This window comes from Mobula hypostoma, chromosome 6 (genome assembly GCF_963921235.1).
Source record: "Mobula hypostoma chromosome 6, sMobHyp1.1, whole genome shotgun sequence".
Lineage (NCBI taxonomy): Eukaryota > Metazoa > Chordata > Chondrichthyes > Myliobatiformes > Myliobatidae > Mobula > Mobula hypostoma.
In genome coordinates this window covers 155,755,833-155,765,116 of record NC_086102.1, presented here as the reverse complement: position 1 = coordinate 155,765,116, position 9,284 = coordinate 155,755,833, and the positions used below count along the sequence as shown (strand labels likewise).

Here is a 9,284-nt window from a genome sequence, read left to right as displayed (position 1 = left end):
TGATGTAGTTGCAGAACTTTGATCTAGCCTGGTGATTGTGAGATTGCTGAGCTCTATTTCATTTTGCTTCTACCATTTAGCAAACACTTGGTTAGGTTAACATGTCACGTTTAGGTATGCCTGATGCTGCTCCTCGCATGTTCTGCCTGCCCCCTTCATTTGAATTGGCATTATATGAGTTAAGTGATTAATTTCATTTATATTGGATATGTCATTGGCCTGAAGAAACCAAGTTAACATTGTGTAAGCGAAGGAGAATGTTTGTTTGATGAAATGTTATGTTCCAGGTTGCACATTGAGAAAGAGTGACAGACAGTTTAAACAGTCACTGAAAATGGGATAAATACTTAAAGCTTCCAAGAGTGGTGCGATGGTCATTCCTACCAATACTCCAGAACAGACATGTATGCAGCAAGTAGGCTGGTAAGGATGATAAGAATTGGTTTTCCTCCATCTTCTGCAGACTCATCCTGGTGGTGATGTCCTTCGTGACTTGGCCAGTCAGTCTGTGTGATGGTGCTGCAGAGCCGCTGCTGATGTTGGACGTTAAAGTCCGCCACCCTTCAGTATGTTCTATGTCCTTACCACTAGAGAAAGCACTGATCTATTCTCATACCTGGAAAGATCAATAAAACAAATGGGATGAAAAAGATTTATGCTGTCTATAAACGCTTTTGAGTTACTGTCACCAACAGTTAAGTGAGCTGCTAATGAAGAGGAAGATGTGCTCAGTTTGTCTATTAATGAGAGCAAGAATTTGGGCTGATAGTCATAAAGTCACTACAGTCTTCACACAACAACACAATGTAGAAGTTTCTACCCTGTTGATCCTATTACCGCTATAAAATTCAACTGATGAGTGAAAGACCTTTAGTACAACTTAATCTTTATAAGCTCTTGAGTTTTAAACATGGATATGTACCACTGATTTCAAATAACTTTGTGTTTCATATAGTGAGGGAGTCGAGGACCAGAGGGCACAACCTCAGAATAGAGGGATGTCCATTTAGAACAGAGATGAGGAATTTCTTTAGCCAGAGGATGGTGGATCTGGAATTTGTTGCCAGGTTATTGAGTGTGTATATTTTTGACAAGTCAGTGCATGAAAAGGTTACAGGGAGAATGGGATTGAGAGGGAAACTGATCAGCCATGATCAAATGGCTTACTTTTCTCTAATATCTTATGGACTCAAATGCTATTTGTGTGAGATAATCTGGCCAGGCTCACTCCAGGGCTGGTCTTCCTCTCAGCATTCTGAACTGGGCCTCTCCTCCTTGCTATGGTTGTACCCAGGGTGGTCACTCTTTGTGTCTCAGAATGACCTTTTATACAGCTTCCCTCTAACTTTCTAAAGGTTTCATTCTGTTCTTATCCCAGCCTAGGATTCTCATGTTTCTGAAGTCCATTATTTCAGGTTATCACTCATTGAAAGCTTGGGTAAACAAAACACACCATTAGTTGTCAGTGTGTCTGTTCATGTGTCCCCTTCATAGGGAGGTAGTTCCCAGACACCCTTATTGTTTGGCTGTCCTTCTCGTTGTCATATCACACAGCTACAAAGCAGTCTCAGCTATGCTCTTGTGTTGATACTGACAAGCTATCCCATCAAGGACCTCCCTTCATTGTGCTGATTAGTTCTCTGTGGGTACGTGTGTATGCACACATACACCTGTACACGCACACGACCACGCTGTCTTTCATGCACTTGCAGCTGTGAAATCTTGCTGTTAGCTGCAACTTCTAAAAGTTGTCACTTGCATTATAAAGTGAACATTTCCACACGGCCCTCAGCAGCCCTCTCCCAATTCACTTGCAAATAATCATTGGTATTTGGGATAGGTTTCCCCTGGCCAATCTAGCATTTCAGGTTTTGCTTGAATACAAATGCTTGCTGTCACTGGATCACCGGTAGCAAAGTAATCTTGGATCTTAAACTCTGGAAATCCTTCCCTTTTAAACTACTTTTCTCCTCTTTAAAATGCATCTTAAAATCCCACCATCAATCCTAATAAGCCTTTCTGTGGAACAGGGTATAAAAAAAAAAGCGCAAATTCTGTTTGCCCCTCTAATTATCCATAATTTTATTGATAATAGAATTGCTAATTCTAGAATAGTATTCCACAGTCTAAAGATGTACTGCTTAGTAGATTGATTGGTCATTGTAAGTTGTCCCGTGACTAGGCTAGGGTTAAATCAGTGGGGTGCTGGGCGACGCGGCTCAAAGGGCCAGAAGAGCCTGTTCTGCGTTACATCTAAATAAAATAAATAATCAAGTTATGAGCATAAAATTAATATTCTATTAGTGTAATAGTATTCACTCACTCTACATTTTCTTGCTCCTTGCCCTATTACTTCCACAGTTCTGAAATTGGACTGGTTGCATGGTTACTTTTCGCATTCACAGGTGCCAGATGTCCAAACTCCCTCACTGCAGTTACCAGCTTACATTTTCAACAGCTTGTCATGAAGCAACATGTTAGAACAGTCCAATGAGTGCCAGATGCAGTGTGTGCCCTGTTACATCATATTCCATATATAGAGAATGAGCTTTCAGTATCAGTGCTGGAGTGTTCATCAGCTTCACCTGCAAGTATTTTGCATCCCAAGCTATCTTTCAGCTCAGAGGCACAGAAGGTTTTTGGTTCTCTAATGGTCCAGAATTTGCCATTAAAATCCATGTCCTTTGATTCTTAAATTTTAAATAGAAACAGGATATAGGTTAATTCCGTGATCCTGTTCGATTTTATTTCAGTAAAATGCTTTTGCTGAGGAAATCAGAGTGGAGAGTAAGTACTGTTGGCTTCTGAACATCTGGCTAATGCAGAATAACCATCTGCTTCAGCTTTGGCCCCACATCCCACAGCACACACCAAAATTGTTACCCCTTGGCACCCCACCTTTTGATCACCCCTGCAATCAGCTACCCCAGATGGAGTTCTAGAGGCAGTAGTTGGTTTGTATGCAATTACTTGGCCGCTGAACTACTCACAGTTGCAATATCTTTGTCAGTCATAATGTATGGACAATAAACCAAGTTGGTACTGTGTGAAGTGCTTGATATCTTTTTCAATGTGTTCTATTTCCAGACTTCAATGTATTCTGAGTATGACTGCAAAACAGAAGGGACTGATGAAGGTTGAAGCTTTGCTGGAGAAACTTCGCAGCCAGACTCCTTGGTAATACCTCTTTGCCTAATGCAAGGTGGGGCTTAACTCTCCGGTATTCATCTTCTCCTGAATTAAACCCCATACTATTCGTCACAGTGCTTTATTTTGCCACAGAACTTTTAGGTTCATTTGGACTCTTAAGTATTTTGTGTCAGTCTTCTCTGTGGAAGATGCCAGCAATATGCCAGAAATTCAAGTGATTTGGGGTAGAAGTCAGTGTAGTTGCTATTATTAAGGAGAAGGTGTTTGGGAAGCTGAAAGGTCTGAAGGTAGATAAGTCACCTGGACCAGATGGATTACACCACAGAGTTCTGAAAGAGGTGGCTGAAGAAATTGTGGAGACATTAGTAATGATCTTTCAAGAATCAATTCATTATGGAATGGTTCCAGAGGACTGGAAAATTGTAAGTGACATCCCACGCTTTGAGGAGGGAGGGAGGCAAAAGACAGGAAATTATAGGCCAGTTAGCCTGGCTTCAGTGGTTGGTAAGATATTGGAGTCCATTATTAAGGATGAGGTTTTTGGGTACTTGGAGACACATAAAATTGGCCAAAGTCAGCATAGTTTCCTTAAGGAGAAATCTTGCCTTGCAAATCTGTTTAAAAGTCTTTGAGGAAATAACAAACAGGATAGACAAAGGAGAATCAAGGTGGGGCTTAACTCTCCGGTATTCATCTCCTCCTGAGTTTAAACCCCATACTATTCATCACAGTGCTTTATTTTGCAACAGAATTTTTAGGTTCATTTGAACTCATTAAGTATTTTGTGTCAGTCTTCTCTGTGGAAGATGCCAGCAATACGCCATAAAGGATGTTGTTTACTTGGATTTTCAGAAAGCCTTTAACAAGTTGCCACACTTGAGGCTCCTAAACATGATAAGAGCCTCTGGTATTAGAGGAAGTATACTAGCATGGATAGAAAACTGACTGACTGGCAGGAGGCAAAGAGTGGGAATAAAGGGGGGACTTCTCTGGTTGACTGTCGGTGACTAGTGGTTGATGTTGTGACCTCTTTTTTCACCTTATAAGTCTATGACCTGGACGACAGAATTGATGGCTTTGTGGCCAAGTTTGCGGACAATAGGGAGATAGGTGAAGGGGCAGGTAGTGCTGAGGAAGCAGAATCTGCAAAAGGACTTGGACAGATTTAGGAGAATGAGCAAAGAAGTGCCTGACGGAGACAGTGTAGCGATGTGAATGGTTCTGCACTGGTGGAATCAATATACTGTGTGAGGGAGAATGGGGTTGACCAGGATAATAAATCAGTCACGGTGGGATGGTAGAGCAGACTTCTTGATGGTCCAAAGGGCCTAATTCTGCTCCTGTGTTTTATGGTCTTATTTACAGGTCATTCACATAATTCTCAAGATCTTGCACTTGCTAAACAAAGATAGCCAAATATGATTGGCTGTTCATAAAAAATTGCTGGTGAACACAGCAGGCCAAGCAGCATCTATAGGAAGAGGTACAGTCGATATTTCGGGCTGAGACCCTTCGTCAGGACTAACTGAAAGGATAGTAAGAGATTTGATCCCTCTTTTACGGATCGCGCTTTTCAAACTTGGAAGACTAAGGGTATTTTACGGTTTTTGGATTTATTTTTAGATGGTTCCCTTATGTCTTTTGAACAATTATCTAATAAATATAACTTATCAAGAATACATTTTTTTAGATATTTACAAGTTAGAAATTTCCTAAGTACTATACTTTCTTCCTTTCCAATGCTTCCTCCTATATATATTTTAGATTCGATAATTAACCTTAATCCATGTCAGAAAGGTGCATCGGCTATGATTTATAATATTATTATGAAACTTAGGAAAGCTCCATTTGATAAGATTAGGGTAGATTGGGAACAGGAATTGGGGCTTACCATTTCTGTGGATGATTGGGGGCAGATTTTACAATTAGTTAATACTTCCTCTATTTGTGCTAAACATTCCCTAATTCAATTTAAAGTGGTTCATAGAGCACATATGTCCAAAGATAAGTTAGCGCGTTTTTACACGCATATTAATCCTTTCTGTGATAGATGTTCGGGGCAGATAGCCTCTTTAACTCATACGTTTTGGTCTTGCCCTACTTTGGAAACTTTTTGGAGAGATATTTTCAATATTATTTCTAAGGTATTAAATATAGATATCTCTCCTCACCCTATTACTGCTATCTTTGGACTACCTAAAATTTCTAGTAATCTTTCCCCTTCAGCCCGTAGAATGATTGCATTTCTTACTTTGATGGCGAAAAGATGTATTTTACAACATTGGAAAGAGCTTAATGCCCCAACTACCTTTTTTTGGTTTTCTCGGACGATTTTATGTTTGAATCTGGAGAAAATTAGAAGTAACCTTTATGATTCTTCATTTAAATTTGAACAGATTTGGGGACCTTTTATTCGATATTTTCATTTAATGTAATATTTACCCTTCTTGTTCTTTTCTCACTGTTTTAATGGAGGTCGGGATTGAGGACGTGATTTTAAGTTTAACTCTGTTTGGTTTCAAGTTAGCCCATTGCTTTGCTTTGCTTTTAGTTAGTTGCACGGTGGGTTTTTTTTGGGGGTTTTTTTTTTCTTTTTTTTCCATTGATATATATAAAATCTAGTATACTATTATGTTATCTTGGTTTCTTATGCTTAAATTACATTGTTTGTAGTATTTTCTTTTTGGTATTGTTATCTTTTGGAATTTTATTATACTTTAACATTGTATTAATGTTTATATGGCTTACCTTTTTTGTATACTTACTCAATAAAAAGATTTAAAAAGAAAAAAGAAAGTAAGAGATTTGAAAGGAGGAGGGGGAGATCCGAAATTTTAGGAGAAGACAGGAGGGGGAAGGGATGGAGCTAAGAGCTGGAAAGTTGATTGGCAAAAGGGATATGAGAGGATCATGGGACGGACGGGAGGCCCAGAGGGAAAGAAAGGGGGAGGGGGAAACCCACAGGATGGGCAAGGAGTATAGTGAAAGGGACAGAGGGAGAAAAAGGAGAGAGAGAAAAAAATATATAATAATAAATGATAATTAAATCTGCCCCCCACTTTTCCTTCGCTACATCGACGACTGCATTGGCGCTGCTTCCTGCACGCGTGCTGAGCTCTTTGACTTCATTAAATTTGCCTTCAACTTTCACCCTGCCCTCAAGTTTACCTGGTCCATTTCCAACACGTCCCTCCCCTTTCTTGATCTTTCTGTCTGTATCTCTGGAGACAGCTTATCTACTGATGTCTACTATAAGCCTACAGACTCTCACAGCTACCTGGACTATTCCTCTTCTCACCCTGTCTCTTGCAAAAATGCCATCCCCCTTCTTGCAATTCCTCCGTCATCTGCTCTCAGGATGAGGCTTTTCATTCCAGGATGAAGGAGATGTCCTTTTTTAAAGAAAGGGGCTTCCCTTCCTCCACCATCAACTCTATTCTCAAACGCATCTCTCCCATTTCACGCACATCTGCTCTCACCCCATCCTCCCGCCACCCCACTAGGAATAGGGTTCCCCTTGTCCTCACCTACCACCCCACCAGCCTCCGGGTCCAACATATAATTCTCCGTAACTTCCGCCACCTCCAGCGGGATCCCACCCCTAAGCACATCTTTCTCTTCCCCCCACCTCTGCTTTCCGCAGGGATCGCTCCCTACGTGACTCCCTTGTCCATTCGTTGCCCCCATCTCTTCCCACCGATCGTGCTACACATGCCCTTACACTTCCTCCCTCACCACCATTCAGGGCCCCAGACAGTCCTTCCAGGTGAAGCGACACTTCACCTGTGAGTCGGCTGGGGTGATGTACTGTGTCCGGTGCTCCGGATGCGGCCTTCTATATATTGTCGAGACCTGACGCAGACTGGGAGATCACTTCGCTGAACACCTATGCTCTGTCCGCCAGAGAAAGCAGGATCTCCTGGTGGCCACACATTTTAATTCCACGTTCCATTCCCATTCTGATATGTCTATCCACGGTCTCCTCTACTGTGAAGATGAAGCCACACTCAGGTTGGAGGAACAACACCTTATATTCCGTCTGGGTAGCCTCCAACCTGATGGCATGAACATTGACTTCTCTAACTTCCATTAATGCCCTACCTCCCCTTCGTTCCCCATCTGTTATTTATTTATCTTTTATTATTATATATATATATATTTTTTCTCTCTCTCCTTTTTCTCCCTCTCTCTTTCTCACTATACTCTTTGCCCATCCTCTCGGCTTCCCCCCCCCCTTCTTTCTCTCTAGGCCTCCCGTCCATCCCATGATCCTTTCATATCCCTTTTGCCAATCACCTATCCAGCTCTTGGCTCCATCCCTTCCCCCTCCTGTCTTCTCCTATCATTTCGGATCTCCCCCTCCCCCTCCAACTTTCAAATCTCTTACTACCTCTTCTTTCAGTTAGTCCTGACGAAGGGTCTCGGCCCGAAATGTTGACTGTGCCTCTTCCTATAGATGCTGCCTGGCCTGCTGTGTTCACCAGGAATTTTTATGTGTGTTGCTTGAAATTCCAGCATCCGCAGATTTCCTTGTGTTGGCTGTTCATACGTTGGTGCCAACCAGCCCAGAGCTGGATTACGAACTTGTTAATATTCCCAATCACTAACATTACAAGTCAAGTTTATTGCCATAGGCTCAGCTACAGTGAGGTCCAGGTTCAATTACAGCACAGTCACAGGCACGTATGTTCAGCCAACACGCAGAACATAAATTATGCAGAAATTATACCAGACAATGATCTATAATTATCATGTTTGTCTTGTGCCTCATTTTTGCTGCAATTGTTGATGTTACCTGAAGCAAGAGTGACAATAGAAAATGCCGGGAATACACTTCTGATAATATCTTCAGCCCAAGTAGCTGAATTACTGTTTGAGGTTGATGATCTTTCATTAGAAGATAAAATCTGTTTGGTTTGCTGAGTGATTTCATCATTTGTGTACTGAGTCAGCCAAAGTGACAGCAGTAATCAACGGTGCTTTCAGCTGCTGTGCATATGCACTGAGCTGTTGATGTGGGCATAGGTTCAAGTAGATTTATTGACTGCACTGACAATAATAATTCCAGGATTGGGTACTGCTGAATGTGGCAGCTGTTGGAATTTCTATTCATTTAATTTTATATTTTTTTTAGAGAGGTGAACAATTGGCCTACTAACCTGCAGGTCTTTGGAATGTAGAAGGAAACTGGAGCACTTGGAGGAAACCCATACGATCACGTGGAATGTATAAACTCTTTACAGACAATGATGGGAATTCAAACTGTGGAATAGCATTACACTAACTTCTACACTATCAGACTGCCCACATTTTCAAGGACAACTTGATTGTAATACCATTTAAGAAAATAACTGATTTAATACAGAATTTTACAGAAAATGTTTCCTTGAGGCTGCATTTGACAAAAGTACTGACTACTTTACAGAGTCCCCACTGTAACTTGATTCTAATGGCACCGACAGACTATTAACTGGATGTGAGCTAGAGTAAGTGTTTGTACTCACAGCCATCTTCCTGATGTGCAACTAATAAAGTCAATTTGTTACTAAAAAGAGAGTATTCAAAGGGGCAGAGAGCTGATTTTATGACAGAAATTAACCACAATTTCTGCAGAAAAACAACTGAAAGATGCGCCACGGTAGCATAGTGGTTAGTGCAATGCTATTACAGCTCGGGGCGTCAGAGTTCAGAGTTCGATTCCAGCATCCATGGTTAGCAAGTTTGTACGTTCCTTCCTGTGTGCAGGGGTTTCCTCGGGGTGCTCTGACTTCCTTCCATAGTCTAAAGACGTACCATTTAGTAGCTTAATTTGTCATTGTAAATTGTTCCGTGACTAGGCTGGGGTTCAATCGTTGGGTTGCTGGAAGGCACCACTCGAAGGGCCAGAAGGGCCTGTTTTATGCTGTATCTCTAAATAAGTAAATTGATTTAATTTCTTACATCCTTCACAAACATGAGTAAAAGTCTTCACATTACATCTCTGTCTAAATAGTAATTTGTAACAAACAGTCTGTACAAGAGGACAGTCAGTATAGCGTAGAAATACAATTGGATCAGCGTGAATTAATCAGTTTGATAGTCTGGTGGAAGAAGCTGTCCCAAAGCCTGTTGGCCCTTGCTTTAATACTACAGTA

The 9,284-nt window shown here is 41.2% G+C and overlaps 1 long non-coding RNA gene across 1 annotated transcript; it reads left to right on the top strand.

The window, feature by feature from the left end:
- Positions 1–239: 239 nt before the first annotated feature.
- LOC134347696 (uncharacterized) lies at positions 240–4,561 on the top strand. Its single transcript, XR_010018234.1, has 3 exons — positions 240–423; positions 3,088–3,177; positions 4,516–4,561. It is a non-coding gene; the product is annotated as an uncharacterized LOC134347696 (long non-coding RNA).
- The last annotated feature ends 4,723 nt before the right edge of the window (positions 4,562–9,284 follow it).